Raw genomic sequence first — 25,374 nt, forward strand, 5'->3', positions numbered from 1 at the left:
TGGAAATGCCCCAAACCAACAGTCTCTTTTTTTTTTTTTAATTTCTTGACTACGCCCTGTGGCATGTGGGATCTTACTTCCCTGACCAAGGATCGAACCCATACCCCCTGCAGTGGAAGCGTGGAGTCTTAACCACTGGACCGCCAGGGAGGTCCCCCCCTGACCTTTTTTTTTTTTTTTTTTAAACCAACAGTCTCATTCTTGACGTTTTGCTTCTGAAGATAAAGAAATAGCTTATATTAGACCAACCCTTCTGATGCAAACAGCTAGCAGGAAATCCAGATGAGCGCACGCTCACATGCTTGCAAATCATCAAAGAGCTGCCCAGACACTGAAGTCTTAGACCAAAATCCCTGAGAAAAGGGAATTTTGGAGACAGGAGCACAATGTTTGGATTCCTTTTCCCCTTGAGGCGTTTTCCAATCACTAAGCTGCCAAGACAGCCAGAGAGAAGGTATCTGTGACAATGGACCCCATAAAGGTCTGGTATCCAGAATACATATAAACGTTGATGAATCAATTAATTAAAAAAAAAAAAAGTCGGACTTCCCTGGTGGCGCAGTGGTTAAAAATCTGCCTGCCAATGTAGGGAACACGGGTTCGATTCCTGGTCTGGGAAGATCCCACATGCCGCGGAGCAACTAAGCCCGTGCGCCACGACTACTGAGCCTGCGCTGTAGAGCCCGCGAGCCACACTACTGAAGCCCCCGCGCCTAGAGCCCGTGCTCCGCAACAAGAGAAGCCACCGCAATGAGAAGCCCGCGCCCCACAACGAAGAGTAGCGCCTATTCGCTGCAACTAGAGAAAGCCCGCAGGCAGCAACGAAGACCCAACGTAGCCCAAAATAAATAAATGAATAAATAAATTTATATAAAAAAGTCATTGCAATTAAAAAATAGGCAAAAGATTGGACATTTACTATACAATAGAAGATATTCAAATAGCTGATAAACAGTTGAAAAGATGCTCCGCCTCAGGCATAAGGCCACAAAGAGACCCCATTACGTACCCTCCAAATGGCTAAAATTAAAAAGACGATAATAGCAAGTGTCAGCAAGGACATGCGTGAGTCTCATAAATTGCCAGTGGGAGTGTAAATTCAGACAAACACTTTGGAAAAACTTTCTGACAATAACCACAAAAACAGTAGCTGCAATGACCCAGCAAGTTTTCCCCAGTCTATACACCTAACAGAAATGCACTTAAGAGTGTGCACAGCGTGGGTATAAGAACGTAGCATCATTACTTGTATGAAATAGACCAAATGAGAAACAATTCAAATGTCCCTCAACAGTAGAATGGATAAATCAAGTGTGGTATATTTATATTATGGAATACTGTACAGCATAGTAAATTAAGCAACTCATGTATGAATCTTACAAACGTGATGTTGAGAGAAAGAAGGCAGACATAAATTAATAGGTACTAGGTGGTTCCAATTATATAAAGTTCAAAAATAGGTGAAACTAATTTACCGTGCAGGAGTCAGGAGGGTGGTTACCTTTGGTGACTGTGAGGGGCAGGGAGAAGGGAGGAGTTCTGGTAATGTTCTATTTCTTGAACTGGATTGTGGTTACACAGGTGTGTTTATTTGAGTATATCCACAAAACTGTAACTTATGTCCAGTGCATCTTCTGTATTTATGAAACTGTAATAAAAATATTGTTTAAACAAACATTTCTCACATAGACTCTTAACATTGAAATTTAGAGCTATCGCTCCTAGTACATCTCATCTTTGTGTAAAATAGGATATAAGCATCATTAAGACTGAAATTGTGGGGCTTCCCTGGTGGCACAGTGGTTAAGAATCCGCCTACCAATGCAGGAGACACAGGTTCGAGCCCTGGTCCGGGAAGATCCCATCAGGCCGTGAAGCAACTAAGCCTGTGTGCCACAACTACTGAAGCCCACATGCCTAGAGCCCGCGCACCGCAATGAAGAGTAGCCCCCGCTCGCCGCAACTAGAGGAAGCCGTGCACAGCAACAAAGACCCAACGCAGCCAAAAATAAATAAATAAATAATAATTTAAAAAAGACTGATATTGCTTTTTAGGTCTAATAATTAGACCGGGTAATATTTGCCTTCAGGCAAGTCCTGCTCAAGTTGATCACCTTCAAGTTGAAGGTCTTGAGGTGGGATTCATAAATCACCCCACCTTCCTGAGCTCACCTCCAGCCTTTACTTGTTTTAATTAGGTGTGAATGTTCTTTAATTCCTCCTAGAGTCAATCAACAAAGGAATTATTCTTCCGTGAGAAACAGGCTTGCCCTCGCAGTGTTTTTTTTGTTTTTCAGTTTGGAGAATACAAAGACAGCACATTTTTATTCAGGGTCTTGCTCGAGGCCGAGGATCATCACTCCCAGACCCAGCTCCTCCAGACACCTAGATCTTCCTTGTCTCGTAACCTTACTTTCCTTTGTACCACTCCTTTGCCACTTAGAACCCTCCTGGCATTGCCAGCTGCCTTTTAATACTGTATCCCATCTTGGCCACAGGGACTGTAGCATCCTGAAAGGCAGAGTTCACCTCACACTGCTTTTTTTTTATATAAATTTATTTATTTATCTTTTTATTTTTGGCTGCGCTGGGTCTTCATTGCTGTGCGCGGGCTTTCTCTAGTTGCGGCGAGCGGGGGCTACTCTTTGTTGCGGTGCGTGGGCTTCTCATTGCAGTGGCTTCTCTTGTTGCGGAGCACGGGCTCTAGGCGCGCGGGCTCAGTAGTTGTGGCTTCCGGGCTCTAGAGTGCAGGCTCAGTAGTTGTGTCTCACGGGCTTAGGTGCTCTGTGGCGTGTAGGATCTTCCCAGACCAGGGCTTGAACCCATGTCCCCTGCATTGGAAGGTGGATTCCTAACCACTGCGCCACCAGGGAAGTCCACCTCACACTACTTTTTAAATGCCACCAGCCTTGGGGTGGTATCTTGTGCAGTCACTGCCTAGAATTATTAGCTGTCAGATGGATAACAACCCATTTTCCCTTCCTGATCTCTGGAGGGGTGAGGAAGGGAGCACAGGAACAGCCTTAGGTTAGTTGAATATTTTTAATATAAGAACTTGTCACACTCCATGGAAGTAACGTAAGTGCCCATCAACAGATGAATGGATAAAGAAGATGTGGTATATATATATACACACACACAATAAAATATTACTCAGCTATAAAAAAGAATGATACAATGCCATTTGCAACAACATGGATGGACCTAGAGATGATCACACTAAGTGAAGTAAATCAGACAGAGAAAGACAAATATCATATGATATCACTCATATGTGGAACCTAACTAAAAAATGATATAAATGAACTTATTTACAAAACAGAAACACACTCACAGATTTTGAAAACAAACTTATGGTTATCAAAGGGGAAATGGGGAGGAGGGATAAATTAGGAGCTTGGGATTAACATACACACACTACTATATATAAAATAGAGATCCAACAAGGACCTACTGTATAGCACAGGGAGCTCTACTTAATATTCTGCAATAACCTATATGAGAAAAGAATATAAAAAAGAATGAATAGATGTATACGTATAACCGAATCACTTTGCTGGACACCTGAAACTAACACAATATTGTAAATCAACTATACTTCAATTAAATAAACAGACAAACAAATAAATAAATAGGGACTTCCCTGGCGGTCCAGTGGTTAAGACTCCATGCTTCCACTGCAGGGGGCACAGGTTCAATCCCTGGTCGGGGAACTAAGATCCTACACGCCATGCCGAGCGGAGCACGGCCTAAATAAATAAATAAATAAATAAAGTTATAAAGAAAAAAAAAGAACTTGTCATACTCAAGTGACTCCAGGTATCATGACACAAACCTGATGCACCGACTCCCTGACAAGGAAAAGTGGCAGAGCGGGGTGACACCGCTGCAGGGCAGCAGTCCCAAAGCAGGTGCGGTGCTGGGAGAAGGATGCCAGGCACGAGCAGCACCGGCAGAGATGGGCTGAGCACAGACACTCAGAGTTCCTCCCGGATGAGCAAAGCTCCCGGACCAAGGCTTGGTTCTGCTCCAGAATATCATTACGAATGACAGATGATAGTTATTGGTTGTTACAGTGTGCCAGGCATCAACAGAAGCATTTCACATGTGCTATCTAATCTTCAAAGCAACTCACAGAGGTAGAAACTTCATTCTCCCTATTTTGCAGAAGAGACAACTAAAGCTAAGGGAGGGAAAATAGCTTGTCCAAGTTTTCATGGCAGTAGAAATAATAAAGCCAGCATTCAAATCCAAGTCTCCTGACCTCCGAAGCAGGTTCTAAGGAAAACAGGTACATAAAGAACTGATAGATAGTTAAAGGAGTCGAAGATGTAATAAGACGTGCACATAAATATCTATCTTACCAGACAGACTATGGTAAGTGCCAGGGGAAGAGAACGAGCAAAGGGTAATGATCGTTTCTGGCTGCAGGAGATTCCACCAGTAGTTAAGGTGAGTGAGGAAATTTCATCTCCATGTTACAATATTATGAAAGTCAGATTGAATCGTCTACCGTAATGACATGGTAGAGCCAGGCTGAGAGCAGACACTTTCAGAATTCCTCCTTGGAGAGGAAAGATCTTGGATCTAGATATCAATGGGATAAAATCTAAAAGTCGGAGCTGGCTCTAGGAAGCCCCTGCATGGACACGCCTCGGCCTGACCCCTCCAAGCGCCCTGGGCAAGATCTGGAAAAGACCACCAGGGACCCTGGTAGGCACAGTGCTGTTGGTGCTCTGAAAATACCCCACGGACCACGGTGTTTTCATGAATGTTTATCACAATATAGACAGTGTCCAATGTGTAAAGATCCATCACACCACTTACCGGTTTGAAAGAAAAGCAACATGGGAAAAACTACTTTGATAAATGATTATGGGGTGTGTTATCATCTATAGAAAATAGTCATTTTATTTCTAAACCAAAAATGGTTTCAATGTCATTACCCTATGTGTACTGTCATATACCCTTTGCTGAGGCTGCTACAAGTTGTCCTAATAAACTTTGATATTTACGTTCAGGCATTTATATTTATATTTAGGCACAGTGGTTTACTTAATTTGGCATATACCCCAGCATGGCTTTTGTTTGGGGCTCTAAATTCTAGAGCAAGGGCTATAGACTTAGGGCCAGCTTAAAGTACCGAGAATTTGGTAATGGGGGAAACACGAGGAAGACTCTTATTCAAACAACACTGTCAATTTATCTGTGCAGAGAAATCTTTCTTGGAGATCTTAACTGCCAATCCTTTTATTGAATTCTTTCATTGTTTGAAAGTCTGGCCCATGAGCTTCCAACATACAAACTGAAACCTTCTTCTATGGGAACATCTTCACAAAAACAGGGTGATATTGAGAGCCGGAAGCCGCTGAATCTTCCCTGTGCTCAGACAGCCCCACTCGTTTAGCTACGCCTTCATCCATGAGCTTCTCCAGGCGCAGTGCACGTCCTTGGGGATGTAACAATGTGGCTCTGCCTTAGAGGAAGTTCCAGTCCAGAGCATGATGGCTGTGAGGCTGATCCTGTTCCGGACCATTCTGGGGGCCGGGGGAGAGGGGCAGCTAGACCCAATACTTAGCATCCTATTACCCTCCAGGAGGAAAGCAAACAAGCCCAGCCTGGGGGTTCGGAGTCATTCCTTCTCCATCAGGCTGGTGGCTTTCAGACAGCTAAGCCTCTGCTTGATGCCCAAGTGGCACGTCTCTACCTGAAGGTGTGTCTGAGTTGCCACTAAAAAGGACTTTGTAAAACATCCCCTTAGGGCTTCCCTGGTGGTGCTGTGGTTGGGAATCCGCCTGCCAATGCAGAGGACACAGGTTCGAGCCCTGGTCCGGGAAGATCCCACATGCCGTGGAGCAACTAAGCCCGTGAGCCACAACTACTGAGCCCGCGTGCCATAACTACTGGAGCCCGTGCACCTAGAGCCCGTGCTCCGCAACAAGAGGAGCCACCGCAGTGAGAAGCCTGAGCACCGCAACGAAAGAGTGGCCCCCGCTCACTGCAACTAGAGAAAGCCCGTGCACAGCAACGAAGACCCAACGCAGCCAAAAATAAATAAATCAAGTAAAAAAAAAAAAACAATCCCCTTACATCAGAGCCTCAATCAACGGGGAAACTGGAAATTATGTCACATTTCCAAGCTTGATTCTGCAATACAATCTCCACCAGAAAACATTCTTCATGTTTTCTTTATGTAGCTTTGTTTTCTGATTACTCCAAAACACACACACTATTTAAAGGACAGGGACAAACGTGGCTGTTAATTCAGTGGTCATGAAAAGACAGGGACAAGAAAATTAGACATTCGGAGTAGAGGATATTCCAGATAATAAGAGGACAAGCAAACCATCTGCACTTAGCTTCTCTGCTCCCATCCTTGCTAAGGAAATGCAGATGCATTTGGATATGGTACCATAAACTCTCGTCAGAATAAATACACGCAAGCTGTCCTCACTTGCATAAGTCAATCATTAACTAGAGCAGCTGTTTGTATCACTTACACTGAGGCAATACAGCATAAACTCACTGAGATCATGAGCTCTGGAGTCAAATGGAGTTGATGGCAATCCTGCTTCCGCTGCTTCTTAGCTGTTTGGCTTTGGGTTAATGACTGCCTCTTCCTCTGGCCTCAGTTTCTTTTCTTTTTTTTTTTTTTTGTTGGCCTCAGTTTCCTCATGGGTAAAGTGGGGCTATTCCTACTTCGTGAGGTTGTTGTGAAGAGTCGTGTGGGTGATGTTTGGCACGTTCCCTGCCTGTGACATGTACATGTTTTTTTAAAAATATTAACATCATTAGTGTTTAAATATCAAATTTTCCAAAAGGAGAACTGGTGTTGTATGTAATTCATGATATAGATATGGACGTTTGAGAATTCCCAAGGGTTTTGAAGGAGGTGATTCTTCGACGCAGAAGGAAACTGGCCTGCTGCAGCTTTTGAAAGTCGCCCTGCGCAGGGTTGCGTGCTGGGGCTCCGAGTTCCTCTGCGGCATGTGAAGCGTTCACAGTCACCCAGTGCAGTTGGGCCTGAGCGCTGACCTGTCTCCCGCACGTGTGTTTTTATACTTTCTCCAGCAGCCTGGTTTCAGTCCCTTTGGGAAAAGCTTCCTCAATGGTATGAAATTAGCTCTCTACCATGTAGTAAGAATGCACCAGAAAAGACCAGTCAGGATTTCCATTTCACAGGAAATTTTCTGAAAGGCCTGAAATCAGAAACAGGAAGTCTGTGTAATAGTGGGCGCCTTGAGCACCGTGGGCCCGTGTGCTGCCTGCCCAGCGTCTCGAGGCTCAGGGAGGCTGAATGCTGCACTCTTCCTTCCCCACAGACACAGCAGCTTGTCTTCTGAAGGAATTACTGGTTCACATTTCTGCCGACCTTCCGGGGAAAATGCTCCTGGAGACCTCCCGTCCCTCTCACAGTCACGTGTGTGGTTTACCCACCCTTAAACTCGCCCTGCAAGTTCTTCGGGGTGTTAGTTTATGCAGACAATAAAGTAAAAACAATTCTTCGAGTTGCTTTAATCTAGTCATCATGATAGTTGAGTGTCTTGGTGATGGGGAAGTCCAGAGGATCTTTTTTTTTTTTTTTTAAATATTTATTTATTTATTTATTTTCGGCTGCATTGGGTCTTCGTTGCTGCGCACGGGCTTTCTCCAGTTGTAGTGAGCGGGGGCTACTCTTCATTGCAGTGCACGGGCTTCTCATTGCAGTGGCTTCTCTTCTTGTGGAGCATGGGCTTTAGGCACGTGGGCTTCAGTAGTTGTTGCTCTCAGGCTCTAGAGCACAGGCTCAGTAGTTGTGGTGCATGGGCTCAGTAGCTGTGGTGCACGGGCTTAGTTGCTCCGCAGCATGTGGGGTCTTCCCGGACCAGGGCTCGAACCTGTGTCCCCTGCATTGGCAGTCGGATTCTTAACCACTGCACCACCAGGGAAGCCCCAGAAGGATCGTTTTAAACTGAGGAGGAGAAACAGCAGGCAATGCCCCTCTCAGATGTGGGGTGAGGGGAGGGGACCTTCCAACACTCACTCACGGCCTCTTCACACAAAACAAGGGCAGGGTCCACCGATGGCTTCACCAGGGCGGGAGAAGGGTTTGCATCATTTTTATGGTGACTCACCTGTAAACCTTAATTAAAAATCTGTTCATAATGCAACATGGTCAATCAACTCTACTTGAACAAAATAGTTAAAAAAAATCTGTTCATGGGAATTCCCTAGCGGTCCAGTGGTTAGGGCACCGTGCTTCCACTGCAGGGGGCAGAGTTTAGATCCCTGGTTGGGGAACTAAGGTCCTGCATGCCATGAGCCTCGGCCAAAAAATTTTTTTTAATTTAAATTTTAAAAAAATTTAAAAATAAATTAAAAATCTGCTCAAATTGTGTGAAATGAACAATAGTTGAGGAAAGCAACCTCACGACAGAGTTCTCTCTTGAATATAAAAATCTGTCATGAAGATAAATCCAAACACCTTTTTTTTCCCCCTAAAATCCAAGACGTAGGTGGAAGCTCATAAATCCAGATACCCTCTTAGTTTAGAACGTGTAAGTCATATCGACAGAGCAAGGAGAATTTTTGAAATCCGATGACCCTTTCATGAACTTTGTCATTAAAAACCTTCCAATATAATTAGGGGAAAATTAGTTTGAAATATTCTTTTTAAAGGGAGGTCCTTCATCTATCATCCTCTGAAGATAAACTGCCATTCTCTGAAAGTTATTTACCAAAACAGAAAATGAATCAGTATACATTTATTATCTGGTATACAGTAGGTGTTATAAAATGAGAATAAGTATCTCTGTCACTAGAGACTCAAAAAACTTTAAAAATTTCACCTGTCTTACTTCTTCCCAGGGAACATTATTACAGACGACAGGAAAGGCACATATGACGATGCAACTATGAGCTTTATTTGTTTATGTGTGTGGACAAGAGTAATGGATGATTGTGTAGGGTCTGTCTTTCAAAAATTTAGGTTTGAAATTTAAGCAATTAGATATAGCTCAAAGAAAAAAAAACGACTAGTCTTTTTTTTGATCATTATGTTTGCAAAATATTTTCCACACTAGCCTTTCAGGAGGAGGAGCCTAGAATTGAAAAGGGTGTCAACGGACTATTTTGGGTAAAATGTACTGATTTTAATAGAGGGAAAACCATATGAGGTCAAACTGTTCATGTCCACATCTTCAACACACAGCCCTGTCCTGGAATATACTGGACACTCTGAAGTGTTCCACAAATGAATGAATGACTTAAAGATGATGAACTCAATCACTACATAACAGAAGAAAGAAGAACATGATTTAGTAGAAGAAGGAAGACAAGAGAAAATTAGAATTCGAGTCTGAAGGCATAATTTACTTGACATGTTCCTGCTGTGCTTATCCTATTTCTTCCTTCTCTCTGCCTTTAATCTCCTGGTGGCCAATGTTTGTGTCGTATGTGGGAGGGCGGCGTGGACAGGAAAGTGTAAAAGCACTGGCCACCACTGCAGGTACCTGCTTAGTGTGTTGATAGTAATGAAAAAGGTGCTTAAAAAAAAAAAAAAAAAAGGGTGCTTAAAGATCATTAAGCCCAAACCCTCACTTCACAGATAAGGAAGGTAAGAAATCAAATGACTTGACTAAGGTCACTGACACAGCCAGCTGTGCGTAAGGAGTATTGTATCATTATTTATTGCTCTGGGGGAGGAGGGGCTATGATGATGAATAAAACTTCTCATAGACCTGCCTGATATTAGCCCCTAACCCCCAACACGGTATCGAGTTTGTTTGGTTTGACCAATTGATTGATTGCTTGTACATTGATTTTGACAAGAATGCCCGGAAAATAATGTTCTTAAAATCTTACTTTGCGGGCTTCCCTGGTGGCGCAGTGGTTAAGAATCTGCCTGCCAACGCAGGGGACACGGGTTCGAGCCCTGGTCCGGGAAGATCCCACATGCCGCGGAGCAACTAAGCCCGTGAGCCACAATTACTGAGCCTGCGCTCTAGAAGTCATGCTCCACAACAAGAGAAGCCACCGCAATGAGAAGCCCGCGCACCACAACGAAGAGTAGCCCCTGCTCGCCACAACTAGAGAAAGCCCGCGCACAGCAATGAAGAACCAATGCAGCTAAAATAAATAAATTTAAAAAAAAAACAGAAGCTCCATGAGGAAGGGGGCCAGGCCAGTCTAGTTTTGCTCACAATTGTACCCCTTGCACCCTTCATTTGCTTTGCACATGGGAGGTGTATGATAAATATATGTTTATAAATTAACCTAATAGAAGGGAATATGAAATAGAATGAACATTTGGATAATGCCTCTGTATAAGTAAATACCAAATACTTGTGATTATGAAATTGATTAATCCTTTATTAGAAAAATAATTCACATGTTTAAGAAGGTGTCAACTACAAGTCTGGGAGGAAATGGAAGGCAAGAAATCCAGAGGCTTGAGGAGAAAATCAGACCTTTCTTCCTCAGATCCGTCTCTGTTTCTGATTCCCTAAATTTTCCATTACTCTAAACCACAAGCTTATGCAAGGCTCAGTGTGTTTTAATTAAACCCCAACGATGAACGCAGACTTTCCGAACTCCGTCCTGGTTTGCGCCCTTATGCTTCCAAGCAGGCTTTAAAGAAAACAGTGAGGAGGCCTGATACTCACCAAGGCCGTAGGAGTTTGCGTTTCCCTCGCCCAGAACAGAACGATGCAGAGAATTACCCTGAGGGCCTGTAGTGGCACTTAATGATCATTCCCTTGCCTTCTGGGATTGGCATTTTGGTCTTTATTTGCCTGCTTTGTGTTCACAGAGTTAAAGCTCTGTCTGTGTGACTCAGGCCCTGAAAATGCTTGACTTGGCAACCCACGTGGCTATTCCCCACACGGGCCTCAGCCGAGGGCCCGGAGAAGCAAGAAGGCCGGCCCCGCAGCCCTCTCTGGTGGCGTCTGTAATGTCCCTGCGGCCCCTGCCAACAGCCACGGTGGAGGGAGGCTGCGAGGGGAAGCTGTGTCCTGAGTTAAACTCTCCTCCAAGAGGTGGCCTCACAAAACCGCATGGGATCCACGGGGAGACTTTCTTTCTTTCTTTCTCTTCTTCCTCCCTTCCTTTCCTTTCAATCTTTTTCTTTTGTGTCTCCTTTTCTTGATCCTTCCCTCTCTCTCTCCTCTCCCTCACCCTCTTTCTTTCCTTCTTTCTCTGTGGGTCTCTCTCTCTCTTTTTTTTTTTTTTTTTTAATTTTTTTTGGCCTCACTGCGTGGCTTGCAGGATCTTAGTTCCCCAACCAGGGATCAAACCTGGGCCCTCAGCCGTGGAAGCACGGAGTCCTAACCACTGGATCGCCAGGGAATTCCCTCTCTGTGGGTCTCTTGTGAAAATGAAAAGAACAAAAATCTCAAAGAAATATTCAACTAGCAGACATTTCTATGTGTCCCCCGGCCTTTCCCAGGTCCATCCCTCTCTCCAACTCAGCCCTTTGCTTTCCATGTAAGAGATACAGGTAGCTCTTATGCAAAAGTATGAAGAAACCAAGAGAAAATCGACAACTAACCATTCCAGGATTGTTGCAGTTATACTTTAATCTGACAAACATGGCCTGAGTGTTACCCGCATGGTCTCTGCAGATTACGTGGGTGTCACCCACAGGGCCAGTTAGTATCCTTGGCTACTGTGTAATACTCAAAGAGGGTGGTGAGATAATCTTGGTTCAGGACACTGAACCACATTATACTTGAAACATACACTATGAAATGACTTTTGGACTCTGGGCACAATTATAACATTCGCTGAGTCTACCAAGTTTACCACGTAGATAAGGAAAAAATACAGAGTTTAAATATTAAACAATTCAATGTGAGGGGCAATCCCCTCCTAAAGGTGGACCAAGAAACTAATTTGCAGCCTGCACACATTCATTTCACAGAGAAGAGTGGGTTTCAGCTAACAGGTCTCCAAGGCCTTCATCCCAGTAATGGCATGGTCCCTGTGCATACCTCTGGGAACTGGATGGCTGGATTGCAGCCACAGGGCCATAAAGATAAAATTGAGGAAGTGAGTTGGTATCTTCATTTTAGTCCGCTGGTTTGAAATTCTCAGGCCAGCATTAGCTGGTGAGTTTTAAAGGAGAATTCATGGTTTGGAAACAGCTCCAGGCTTGCTGCCTCTTCAGTGTGCAAAGTCGTTCGTTTCCTGAGTGTTCATCATCTCAAATCATCCTCAGCACCCCAGCTCTGCTCTCTGGGAATAGGTGCACCTTGTGGTAGGTGAATGCCAAGTGCTCAATCCAGGAAATTGTTATCGGAATGATTTACATGCATGTCCTGAGCCCCACTGGGCACTAAAGAGATGGCTGCTTTGCTAATAAATCTTGCATTCGTCAACATTAATTAAGGTAATCTGAGTCTGCAGTCAAGCGTACACTTTTCAATGAGCAGCCAACTTTCCTTCTATTAAATTTTTAGGAGAATATATCACCAAATTCTGGGAAATAGCATCAGCAAGAAGCTGAGCTGGAGTAGGTTTAGGAACTCAGCCGTGTTAAGCTGCCTGCTCTGAACACAACCAGGCCGTGCGTGCACAGCAAGTCAGATGGTGTCACTGCTTCCAATGCCCCCGTGGTGGTCTCGATCCAGCCACAACCACTGGAAGGAGGACAGAGGAGCACTGCAGTGACAGAGGACAGGCTCGGAGTCTGTGCTCAGAGGAGGATGTAAAATGAAGAAGAAACCTGGACCATGAGCTTTTGGAGACCGTAATCCAGTTGAGGGGGAAAGATGGCACCCATGAAAGTGCAAGTAACACTGCTGAACGGCAGGTGAGCCTGAACCAAAGGACGGGACAGAGCTTCAAGGAGGGAGGGACAAACGTGTGGGAGTGAAGAGGGAAGGTGGTGAGGATGCAAACTACAGGCTCCGGACCCGCAGAGGAGGAGGAAGGGGGCACCGCGGGAGGCGGCGGGAGGAACAACGGCTTGAAGCAGCGGTCACGCTGGGACATGGAGGGCCCTGAAGCTCAAGCTGGCAGTTGCCCTGGCCTCTCCTGGGCAACCCAGAGCACCAGTGTTTTCAGAGGAAGGGGGAAGAAGAAACCACCGTTTTACAAAGGCTAATACAGAGGCTGAGCTGGATGGGAAGACGACATGAAAGCCCGGCAGTGGACAGATCTGTTAGGACACGGCAGTCATTGCTCAGGTCCGTGGTTTTGAATGCTGAGTGTGTATCCCGGGTACGCCGAGGTGATGCCCTGGCATGTAGGGAGAAAATATCAGAATTCTTACTTGTACTTACTTTTAAAATTCTCATCTTTTTTGAGTCTATTTTATGTATTTTAAATGAACATACCGTTTAATAGAAAATATGTATATTATAGACTGACTTGTGCCCAAATTCACATGTTGAAGCCCTAACCCCCAATGAGACAGTATTTAGAGATGGGGCCTTAAGGAGGTCTTAAAGGTTAAATAGGGTCATACGTGTGCAGCCTTATTTTGATAGGACCCTTACGAAAAGAGGAAGAGACACCAGGCCTCTCCCTCTTTCTCTCTCTCTCTCTTTCTGCACACAAACAGAGAAGAGGCCATGTGAGGATACAAGGAGGTGGCCGGCTACAAGCAAGAAGAGTCTCATCAGAAACCAGCCCTGGGCTTCCCTGGTGGCGCAGTGGTTAAGAATCCGCCTGCCAATGCAGGGGACACGGGTTCGAGCCCTGGTCCGGGAAGATCCCACATGCCGTGGAGCAGCTAAGCCCGTGCGCCACTACTACTGAAGCCGACACGCCTAGAGTCCATGCTCCGCAACAAGAGAAGCCACGGCAATGAGAAGCCCGCACACAGCAACGAAGAGTAGCCCCCGTTTGCAAAAGCCTGCCCGCAGCAATGAAGATCCAGTGCAGCCAAGAATAAATAAATTAATAAATTAAATTTTAAAAAAAAACAATTAAAAAAAAAAAAAAGATACCAGCCCTGATGGCAACTTGATCTTGGACTTCTGGCCTCCAGAACTGTGAGAAAATAAAATTCTGTTCTTTAAGCCGCCCAGACCGTGGCAGCCCTAGCAGACTAATACAGCACATAATACGTAAACAGTCAAAAATTGGAAGAGTGAATTGTACAGATTTTGTTAATGCGCATGATCGAAAGAGTTTGGGGGACAGTGCTCTGGGTGCTAGGGTTCCGAGTTGAGGAGGCAGGAAGTGGTAAGAGCTTCTTCAGGGGAAAAATAGGAACTCCGTGAGCCACTGGATATAGAAAATGAGAGGAAGAGAAGTATGAACGTGATCTCTGGGATTTTCAGTCTGGGAGACGGGGAGAGCTATCTCTATCCCGTGGGAGATAAGGATGGCAAGAGTTGATCCCACGGGAGGATCCGAGAAGCTCAAGGACCACAGCACTGGATGTCCTCCGAATGAGAAAGAGATATGGCCAGAGAGGGGAAAGGAAAACGGGGATTTCAGGGCCACAGAGGTCAAGGGAAAAGAGACTTTGGAGGAGGGCAGGGTGGGCAACAGTATCAAGGAGGTCAAGTGGAACGACCCCAAGAAATGTCTTGTGGAATTCCACAAGGAGGTCATTGAAGACGTTTAAAAAGTGACTCTGGTAGAGGGGAGAGGATGCAAGCTGGACTGTAGGGGGTTAAGAAGGGACAGATGGGGAGGAAATGAAGGCATCAGGTTATGTTTAGATTTTAACTATTAAAATGTGTCAAAGTCAGAACCGCAGGGGGTGGGAGGTAAGCTTTCCCTTCATCTCCGACCCCTGAGGAATTCCCTGTTACTAGTTAAACAGTGTTAAGTGGTAACAGGGGCTGGAAAGGTGGGACATGGGGGTGAGGGGGGATGGTGAGGCAACAATAAAGTGGTCAGTCCTGTCCCAGAGCCTTCCAGACAGCTCTGGCTTTGTGTGTGAGTTTGTGTGTGGGACAGAATACAAGACAAAGCCAGACGGAATACACAATTCTCAAACCCATACGCTGATTAGAAGTCTGGGAAATTCTCCCAAATTTCATACCTTCTTTGATAGTTGAATGTCAGAAGATCTGACATAAAGGGTGGGACTAAATGGCAGGAAGAGGCTGGAGTTCATTTGGGCATCTTGGCCACCAGCAATCGGACACCCAGAAGACACCATCTCAGTATTCTGCCTTTGCCTGGGTGTAAAATTGTTTACTATCCATTTCACAAGTGTGCAGACAAATTCAAAGTCACATGTGAGAACTAATGAATCCTTATAAAATTCTTTGAGATTCACAGATGAAAGGGACTGTTTAAGTACAGAGTATTAGCAGCTAACGGTGGAGCACACTGAACGAATAGGATTCTCCCAGAGAATAAACTATGTCCTGGGAATAAATTCAGTAATTGTGGAAAATGCATTAAACATTTTAGGTGAAAAGCCATAATTACCGATAACTCTTCAGCAGGCAATCTTTCCAATTCTAGAATTATCTTACTAGTTCACATCCTGGGATGTCTGTGGACCTCATACAGAATTTCAACGTCTGTTTCTTAGAATCATTGACTCTCAGGTCTGGAGGGGACACCTGATCTTGACACCCCTTTGCTCATTAAATGCCCTCCGTGATATCTATAAAAAAATGGCAGCCCACCCCATGCTCAATTTCTCCAGCTGGGCACTGATTAGCCCCCATTCTCACTTTCTTCTGTCTAAAGATAGTTTTCAAAGTCCTTTTTACCATCTTTTGCATTTTTGCAAACCAAGGTTCATTTAAGGCTTCTGCTGTCCTAAATTCCTTCTCATGTTCATCCTTGGTTATTCACTCTTCTCTATGTTTTTTTGCACATCTTTCAAAATTCTGATCCCACTAGTGAGGCCCCAAATTTTCTGCAATAATGACTTACAATTTTTTTGTGCCAATGTGCACACACTCACCCAATGGTTTTTTGTGCACAGTGACTTGCCTAAACTCAAAAAATAAAACCTAACATGACTGCGGGGTCAATATGATTCGTATAAATTCTCAGAGAGTGGTTCAACAGGTCACTTCGCATTAGGCTGAAGAGGTCTTCTTGAGATCAGTGGAACTGATCTTACAGGATCAGTCCCTGGCTCAAGCCGACAATGAACTGTTTGTACCAGAGAGCATAACTGGTTTGAATAACGTAATGATGGGACTCGGGACTGGCTTCCCATCCAGACCCAAGGTCTCCTGCCAGTGGCCTCAGTCATGACAGGGTGAGGCAGAGCGTGAGTGGCTCATGACAATCACTGCATGGGCCTCTGGAAAAACAGATTACAGTAGCATCCACACAGGGAGACCTCAGGCTGGCACTCTGCCAGGGAGAAAAGACAATGACAGAAAGAAAGACAGGAGCCAGGAGATATACGGCCTCATGGAAATACATCTTGGCTAAGGGAGGGGAGGAGGGGTGATATACAAAGAAAAACGGGAGGAATATTCAGAAATTACTCAAGGTGTGCCTTTGTGCAGTCTCGTCCCATATTTGGACCCCCAGGTGGACATCCAGAGTGTGGTTTTTTTTTTTAATATTTATTCATTTATTTGGTTGCTCTGGGTCTTAGTTGCAGCACGTGGGACCTTCGTTGCCACGTGCGGGATCTTCGTTGTGGCACGTGGGATCTTTAGTTGTGGCATGCGGACTCTTAGGTGCGCCATGTGGGATCTAGTTCCCTGACCAGGGATCGAATCTGGGCCCCCTGCATTAGGAGCGTGAAGTCTTAACCACTGGACCACCAGGGAAGTCCCCATCCAGTGCGTGTTTAAGGAGAGCCTTAAACCTTTAGGTATGTGTATTATATCTGGGGGCGGGGAGATTGCAGGCAAGAATGTGCACGTGTGCACATGCGTGTCTGTCTGGAAGGTAGGGCTGCCTGTAGGCCAGGGTGGGTCTGGCATGTGCTGGTTTATTCCCCCTTGGCTCAGAGGTTCAGGTAGGGGGACAAGTACAGGCGGGGTGGAGTAGGGTATGTACCCATTGCAAAGATAGGGATCTAGCCCTGAGGTGCACACTCCTGAAATCTCATTCAGAGTTCAAAGAGGTAACAAAAGGGGGGTGTGTGCCCACAGTGTGAGTCTGCCACACATGAAAATAGATGTCCAAGTGTTTACACTCTAGAATTTTACGGTGCAAACCAGGAGGCAGCTCCTAATAATGTGGCAACAAAACAGTAAATGTTGAAGCTGCGGTCCCTCAGCAGACATGAAGAAATGGTTGATCTTGGATCCACGGGCAGCCATGAATACAACGAGGAAGTCATAGAGGAGGAATCCTCCAAAACGGAAGTTTCAAGGTCACAGAGAATTTTTCTTCTTATCCAAACGCAACAGTCTCAGGAATGCCATTCGGTGAGCACAGGCTGTGAAATTCCACAAAAATGGAATTCTCTCCACCTGGGATCCTCAGTTCACCGAGGTTTTCACCCCACATTTATTTGTGGAGGGAGCGGTTGAGGGGAGCTCTTGAAATTCAAGCTCTGCCCGGAAAGAGTGCAGAACTGACCAGGCATCTCAGCTCATCTGAACCCAGGCCTTTTTCATGTATTTGACAAAAAGAGCTAACTCTCTAAGAAGACCATTTTCACATTAGCCACGTATTTAACTTTAATGTTCATATAACAGTTCAATGGGATATTTACCAATAACAAGAAATTTTAAAAGAGCACTTTCAAAAATAGGAATTCAGGGACTTCCTGGTGGCGCAGTGGTTAAGAATCCACCTGCCAGCGCAGGGGACACGGGTTCGATCCCCGGTCCGGGAAGATCCCACATGCCGTAGAGCAACTAAGCCCACATGCCACAACTACTGAGCCTGCGCTCTGGAGCCTGCAAGCCACAACTACTGAAGCCCACGCACCGCAACGAAGAGTGGCCCCCGCTCACCGCAACTAGCGGTGCAGCAAGCCTGCGCGCAGCAATGAAGACCCAACGCAGCCAAAAATAAATAATAAATAAAATAAATAAATTTAAAAAAAAAAAGGAATTCAGGCAAAATGCTACTCCCCACATGGGTGAAAAGGAGGCACACTCTTCTCAATCAGCCTCAGAGATCATCCTGTTTGGGGGGAAGGAGTTATATTTTTTCTACTCAAAAAAATTATTCGAAATAATCTGATGTGGTTTCACAAAATTGGTTGGATCCATTGCTAACAAATGGCTCAAGAAACGTTGTCATGTTTCAAGAGAAAAGTAAAACTGTTATATGGACATGATGTCGTGGGTGTAGGAACGAAGGTGTGCGTGCAGGGACAATGGAGGAGGCTGCCACCCAGTGCCGGGGACCCCAGAAAGGCTGCCCAGATGGGCTGACACGTGAGTGAGTCTTGCAACGCAGGCGGGGAGGAGGGGGCTCGAGATCGTGCCAGACAGAGAACAGCGAGAGCAAAGGCACAGAGGGACCCAGCAGACGATGGGCCCGGGAGTGAGGAAGGGGCATCACGAGATGAGGCTGAGGATCTGGGCGGGGGTAGGGATGGGCCCCAAAGCCCTTGGAAGCCAGACAGGGAGGCTGGATTTAATCCTGGGGGAGACAGGGGCCTTCCCGGGGAGTGATGTGGTTGGACATGCATCTAATTTTAGGTGGAAGGTGGTAAAACTACAGCAGGGCAGGGAGATTGACCAGAAGGTTAACATAATCAGCCAAACACGAGCAACAGAGAGCAAATGAGTCAGCAGAAGACCATTTTTGACACCAACTTCTTTGTCTCTCTACGCAAGAACCAATGTGACACCACCCTCTGTGCCCCATGGCTCTATGTTCATTTTGAAAACAACAAAGGGAAGGGAGTCCTGTTTGACGTTTTTGGCGGGGAGCTTAACCTTTCGAGCTGAACCACTTATTATCCGATTTTCTTTTCCATCAGAATCTTTGTGGGGGGGAGGGGCAGTGCCGAGAAGGAGCGAATGAGAAGCTTCTGTATGAGGGAGCTGGGGGCACAGAACTGCGCTGCTAACCTCTCCACACCAAGCATTTTACTTCTAGACATCTGAAAAAATCTTGACTTTCATACCAGTGCAGGCGAGGCATTTCTAACCGCTCTGCTAACTTCAGGACGGCCTGCTCGTTAGGAGCTGGGGAAGAGGGCAGGGACCAGCTGGTAGCAAATGGAATTCACTACTGACCTTAAATTTAAACGAGGTCCACGAAGAGGAAGGACTTCATATTCTGCTAGACTTCGAAGCTCCATTATCTTCCGAGTCATTCTGTCCTGGAAGAAAACAGCAAGTGGGCTCGTTAAATTACTCATATGTGAATGATCGATTCACACTGCATTAAATGAAGAGCTGACATTTCATGGACAAGACGAAGTACAGTTCAGAACGAATTACTACTGCGACGATGCGTGCAAAAGCCTGATTTTTGAAGTTTCATTTATGCAGATGACAGATAACCTGACCCTTCATTTTGGTGATCAGGTCAGCTAAAGCGTCATTTAGTACTGCTGCGCGAAAGTAGCAAGAAATGGTTATAAAGAGAAAAGGTTGCAGGTCCTGTATTTGATTCAGACTCTGCAGCTGAGATACGTTTTCAGTGAAATGTTATCTCCTTGCTGGTTAATACGATCCAGCGAATGTAAAATGAAGGGCTTTAAAGTTCATATTTGTGATCACAAAGTCTTGGGAGTGGGTAGGATTCTCCTTCACAGATGAAGAAATAGGATCCAGAGAAGCTGTCCTACCCACAATCTAGTGGCCAGTTACTGATCGAACCACAAGTTCTTCGACCAGTGTGCTCTTTCTGCTACGTCAGACTTCATTTAGGTGTCGGCGTTCTGAAACAATACCTCTTATGAAGACTTCTGAGTCACAAAACACTTTAAATTTCACGCTGATTTTAAACTTATTTTGTAGTCTTTTAAAATGCGGAAGTTATTTTCATTTTTGCTAAGAAATTCTAATAATGAGCTCGTCTCCACTTTTCATGGAGAAATGAGTCCCACTAGGGTATGACAAAACCAACTCGCCCCCATGACCTTCCCCTATTTTCAGCCAGAGGCTGGCCTGGGCTAAACCCTAGAAGAAATTGCTCTCCCTGAAGGGCTATCTGTCCCTGGCTCCATGGCACTTGGAAAATCTCAGAGTGCTGAGTGGCTGGAGGCCTCAGGCTGATGGACTTCAAACCTCTCATTACACTTAAAGAAAGTGCAGTGCAGTTCAGATCATCAATTAAAGGGTGAGCCAGTTGGAGACAACCAGAAACATGTGTTAATTGAACGTCTGTTGGTACTAGGCCCTGTGTTCTCTGCTTTAAATACATGATCTCATTCTGTTCTCACAACTGTCCCACAGGTATGCCTGGGCACCTCTCCATTTCACAAATTTTACAAATGAGGCTGGGTTCTTTGGTTCAACTAGTATTTACCTGAGCATCTGCTACCTGCCAGGCACCAAGGTGGGTGGTCAGTCTACAAAGGAGAAATGGATAAGCTCTGCCTCCTGCCCACAGCGAGGTCACAGTCTAGCAGGGATGGGGCAGGGGGGAGTCAAGCACGTTAATCAGAACTATGTTGTTCCAACAGCAGCTTGTAGCCCAATTAGATAGAAGATCATGAAACCAGTTTAGTGGGTCTTGAACAGCACTCAAAATAAATAAATGAACAAAGTAGAACAGAATAGCACAGAATGGAAAATATCAGAGCATGGAGTAAAGGTAAGGCAACTCACATGGATATATGTCTATATCTCTGTATCAGTCATATATATACATCTGTGTGCATTGATTTGCAATGGAAAATATATTTTCTTTTGTAGGTGATGGTGGAAAAAATTGTGAAAGCTGTCAAGTTATAGAGCAAAGTGACAAGCGCTCTGTTAGGAGGTCATGCAAAATGGTAAGCGCAAACAGGAGGGAGCGTCTGCCTGCAGATTAATTTGCACTTAGCTCCAGAGTAAGCTGGGGACAATTTTGGTTCCTCACCAAAGACAAGTCTCTTAAGGATGGGATGCCCACATCTAATGCTCAAAGCTAGGAAGAGCTTGAGAAGGGCTGGGGTGAAGTTTCCAGGACTAGAGAGGAAAACAGAGTAGGGGCCCTTCTCCCACAGTCTGGGAAAGAAGGTGGCACCCATGAAGCCACAAAAGGCACAATGACACCAATGGAGCCAGACTCAATCAAGAAGAGGGGGTTAAACCTCAAGGAGATGGAACCCAAATCTAGCCCGAATTGCTAGAACTGTGGAAGCTGCTGGAAGGTCTCTCAATTCCCAGCATCCCACTGTGAAGAGAGTGTACGAGAGCCTCCGGAGTGTGGAAGGTGGGCCAGGGAGCCAGATGTGGGTTCCTTTAAATGACCTTAATCTCAAGAACAGAGCCTCCTTTGGCATGACAGGTTACTGCGACCTTCCTTAGCAGGATAAAACAGTTACTCAATTTTCTTTTCTTTTAACACAACTTCCTTCGGACATATTCTAGATACCATGCTTACAGGTTGAGGATCTGTGGCAGTCCACTGGATGGCCACGCGGAGATACTTTCTCAGGTGTCTGAGTATGGACTCAGGTGAGAGAAAAAAGATCTTCCTGTAGAGTAACCTGAGTTACTCATGTTGTAAGCCTCTCTGATGTGGGTTTAGGTGACTATGCAGTAAGACCTAGCTCAGGGCGGCAGCTAAATTCACTGTGTCATTTTGGTGACTTGGTTATTGCATATTTATTTTTTAACAAGCCATGACATGAGATAATGTCAAGATTAATTATCTTATCCGTTATTTAATCCGTATTTTTTTGTGGTACAGACTTATGTGACGATGACAAGCACTGGGTACTGTACAAAATAAACAGCCCCAGAAATGTATAGAAAAGCGTTAACGTTACTACATGTTTATGTTTTATGTTTCTTCACCCATCACCTGCATCTTTAATAAGTTCCTCTTCACTACCGGCTGAGGAGAGAATACTAGCACATGTTGAAAGCAGGAGAAATAATTAGGGTAGGATTTTTTATTCTATTAAAACAGAGATAGTTCATATGAAAGCATTTCATGAACTAAATGTTATTCTGTGAGTATTCCCATTTTAGTTATTATTATCATTATTATTATCAATGCTAATAAGCTATTATCAGGTAAAAAATGTAAAGTATTAGTACCCACAAGTAAATGAAATTATATTTGATGGCTCCTGAGTATGCTGTTTTTCACACCTTTTTATTTTTACACCAAGGACTCAGATTTAACATTTTCAAGAATCAAGATTAATAATAAGGCAGAGAGTTTAATAAGTAATTATTCTTCATAACAGAAGTATGGATGGACATTTTAAGTTTTATTTATTTATTTTTCTTTATTTTTTTGGCTGCGTCAGGTCTTAGTTGTGGCGTGCGGGCTTCTCTCTAGCTGTGGCATGCATTTTTTTTTTTTTCTCTCTCTAGTTGTGGCGTGCGGGCTCCAGGGTGCGTGGGCTCTGTAGTTTGTGGCACGTGGGCTCTCTAGTTGAGGCGCGCAAGCTCAGTAGTTGTGGCACGCAGGCTTAGTTGCCCCGCGGCATGTGGGATCTTAGTTCCCCGACCAGGGATCGAACCCGCGTCCCCTGCACTGGAAGGCAGATTCTTTACCACTGGACCACCAGGGAAGGCCCTGGATGGACTTTGATTAGTAAATATGATCTTCACTGTACAGACGGAGAAGCTGATGCCTTGCCCAGCATCAGGTGGTGGCAGAACCAGAATAGAAAGGCAGACCCCTGTCACACCAGAGCCCTTGCACTTTAACTTCTAAGCTTGCTCGTGATTTTGGTTTTGGGTTTGCTTTTTCTTACAGAGCCATAGCTGATTTCTGTTCTTTGTCCAGAAGAGAGATGATCATAGGTAATGTAATGATTATATATAAGCACACACGTCACAAAATGGTATCAGAGAATGAAAAGCTCTCCTTGAACATCAGCCAGACAACTTCAACCTTTCCATTGCTAGTCTAGATTCAAAAGAAGTTTTTTGGCTTCTTAGCCTTTTAAATTATTTCTATCTTTAGGTTTTGCCATGTTTCAATTAAAATTAGGTGTTATCACTATGCTTGCAAAAAAAAAAGTCTCAAAATTATAGCTAACACAAGGTAATTTGTGAGCAAGTGTGTGGCTGGTAGAATTTAACTTAAATACTTTAAGTCCTACTTAAAGGTCATTCAATAGATAAATTATAAGGAGTTAGAGGAAGTATCTACAGTTTTTAAAAGTATTAAAAGGTATATTAAATATTTTTAAACAGGCAAATTAAACTTTTGAATCTAGAGATGAAGCAAAATTGAGCGATAAAACTATTAAAAGTTAAACACAGGAAAGTGGTCACCACAGAAGGGGTTGGGGGGATGCAGTAGTACAGTTCTATTTCTTGGCTTTGGTGATTCATTAAGCCGTACACTCGATTTGTGTGGTTTTCTGTATCTGTGGAGGTTATTTTTGGGGGATGGGGGGCAGGAAGAGGACTCTGATGGTACCAGCCCCATCCGTGGGGAGAAAGTCTTTTTTTGAGCGGGGGTGGGGGGGGGGACACGGTTTATGGGATCTCAGTTCCCTGCCCAGGGATTGAACCCAGGCCCCTGGAGTGAAAGCATCAAGTCCTAACCACTGGAGCACCAGAGAATTCCCTTTTTTCTCTTTTTTTTTTTAAACTAAAGGGGGATTTACATAAAGAAATCATTTGCTTGAAATAGGGAACTAACAATATAATAATCAACTGTTATTTCCAGGTCTGGTAGGACAAAAGGAATGACAATTTAAGCCTACGTTCCCTTCATTTGTTATACAAATGCCGCGTTTTGAGGGGCTCTGGTGCAGTGTACCTGTGTCAGTCACTGAGTAGTCTTAGGTAGTATCGGGCTCCTTCTAAGAATGTGTTCAAAATGAGTTCGATGGCAAGTAAGTCTAATCGATTGTACCAACAGCTGGAGGTTTTATTAGCTTTGGAACGAAATTTGTAAATAGATGGTATCCAAAAGGCACAAGTTCTTCAGCTTTATTTCTTGCTTTCAGGTTTTAATCAAGTTCAGAGCAGCTCCAGATTTCCTCCCCCACCAGGAATAGTCAAGATAATCCCCAGGTAAATTCTAGCAAACACCAATCCAGGGCCGGCAGTCCCGTTCACTGCCGAGCACCTGGGTCCGGGCTCCCAGCCGGCGCTGGCGAAGGCCTGCTCTGTGCTCCTTGGCCTGGCTCTGCGGGCGAGGGCAAAGCACCAGCAGAGGGCACAAGCCATGCTGACCCCTCCCAGGTCTCCAGGCTCTCACTTCGCTGCTTTTTCTGCAGCTGAATAAAACAGTCCTCCCTTTTCTGTTTATTTGCACAGAGGGCTGTTTAACCTAGGAGCACAACGAGTGGGGTGAGAGCTACAACCACGTGGCCGAGAATGACTTCCAATCACAATAAACACGCCCAAAGAGGGAGGAAGATGGTAAGCGATCTATTTCCTCTCTAACATTCTTTAAAATAAATGCAGGGCCCTGGAGGAGCCAGCCTGACATGTTTCCACGAGATGAATAAGTGTGAGGAAGCACAGATCCTTGTACACTTGTACACACTACCTGCGCTGTGCCCAGGCCCCAGTCCAGGCCACAGTTCGGCAACTGGGTCCCCAGTGCCTGAGTATCTGGAGATTGTCTACAATGCAGTCGTCTGGGCTGCTTTCCCTTCCGTGAGCCCTTGGCAGTCTGACATGGAAGAAGATGCTCTTCTCTGACACGTTCTGAAGAGCTTCCTGCATCCCCCGAACAGAGTCTCTGGCTGCTGGGAAGCTCAGTGATGGTTTACCCCAGCCACGGCAGGCCATGCCACAGCGGAGGGCAAGCCTAAGCTACACTGTGGTCCATTGCCTTTGGAAGCTATTTCCCCGGAAGCATGTGAGCAAAATCCACACCAATTTTAAAGCAACATGTGATTGTTGTGAAAGAATATATGGAACTATATTCTCTTCATCTGCTTCCGTAAGTCTGTTCCTTCTAAAGGCTGAATCTACGTGGCTTTCTGCATTACTCACCCTGAACAAGATGCACAAACACCCAGCACCATGGCGAGGGACACATTACACACTAGGAGGCCTTAAAACATCACCACTAACAAAACGCTGGATTCTCCCATTGCTGTCAGAAGGCAGGATAAGAGCATAATCTAAGTCCTTCAAAGGGAGAAAAACTTCTCTCATTTTTAACATGAAAAGACACCCCCTACCCAACATACACCTAACACGAATGACCTGGCTATAGGAGGGCTCCCGTCAGATGATTTAACCTTGCAAGTCTATCAAGTTCCCATCCAAAACACCTTCCTTTGTGGCTAAAAGCAACAGTCTGTGAATGCATTGAGCTGAAGGCCAAGAGGGACATACAATAGCTTTACAGGGTGACCTGTTGCTATTACTAGTGCTGCTTCTTAGATTTGTGCAGTGCACAACCTGTGAGGCCACGTGTGGCAGCCCTGATTATACTTATGATGTCAGAACA

General features: G+C 45.0%; 1 protein-coding gene across 2 annotated transcripts in view; it reads right to left on the reverse strand.

Moving 5' to 3' along the window:
* Positions 1 to 3,525: 3,525 nt before the first annotated feature.
* The window catches only part of SCAF8 (SR-related CTD associated factor 8), a 185,738-nt gene continuing 163,889 nt past the window's right edge, over positions 3,526 to 25,374 (reverse strand). Inside the window, exons 21-22 of one of the 2 annotated variants that reach the window (XR_011075044.1) lie at positions 19,071 to 19,156; positions 3,526 to 3,749 (exon numbers count right to left, since the gene is read on the reverse strand). The gene's annotated coding sequence lies outside the window, so the exon portion shown is untranslated. Of the gene's footprint in view, positions 3,750 to 19,070; positions 19,157 to 25,374 lie in introns of those variants that run through there. The other variant, XM_068551746.1, reaches the window with a different exon arrangement.

Source organism: Eschrichtius robustus, chromosome 9, assembly GCF_028021215.1.
Source record: "Eschrichtius robustus isolate mEscRob2 chromosome 9, mEscRob2.pri, whole genome shotgun sequence".
NCBI classification, from domain to species: Eukaryota; Metazoa; Chordata; class Mammalia; order Artiodactyla; family Eschrichtiidae; genus Eschrichtius; species Eschrichtius robustus.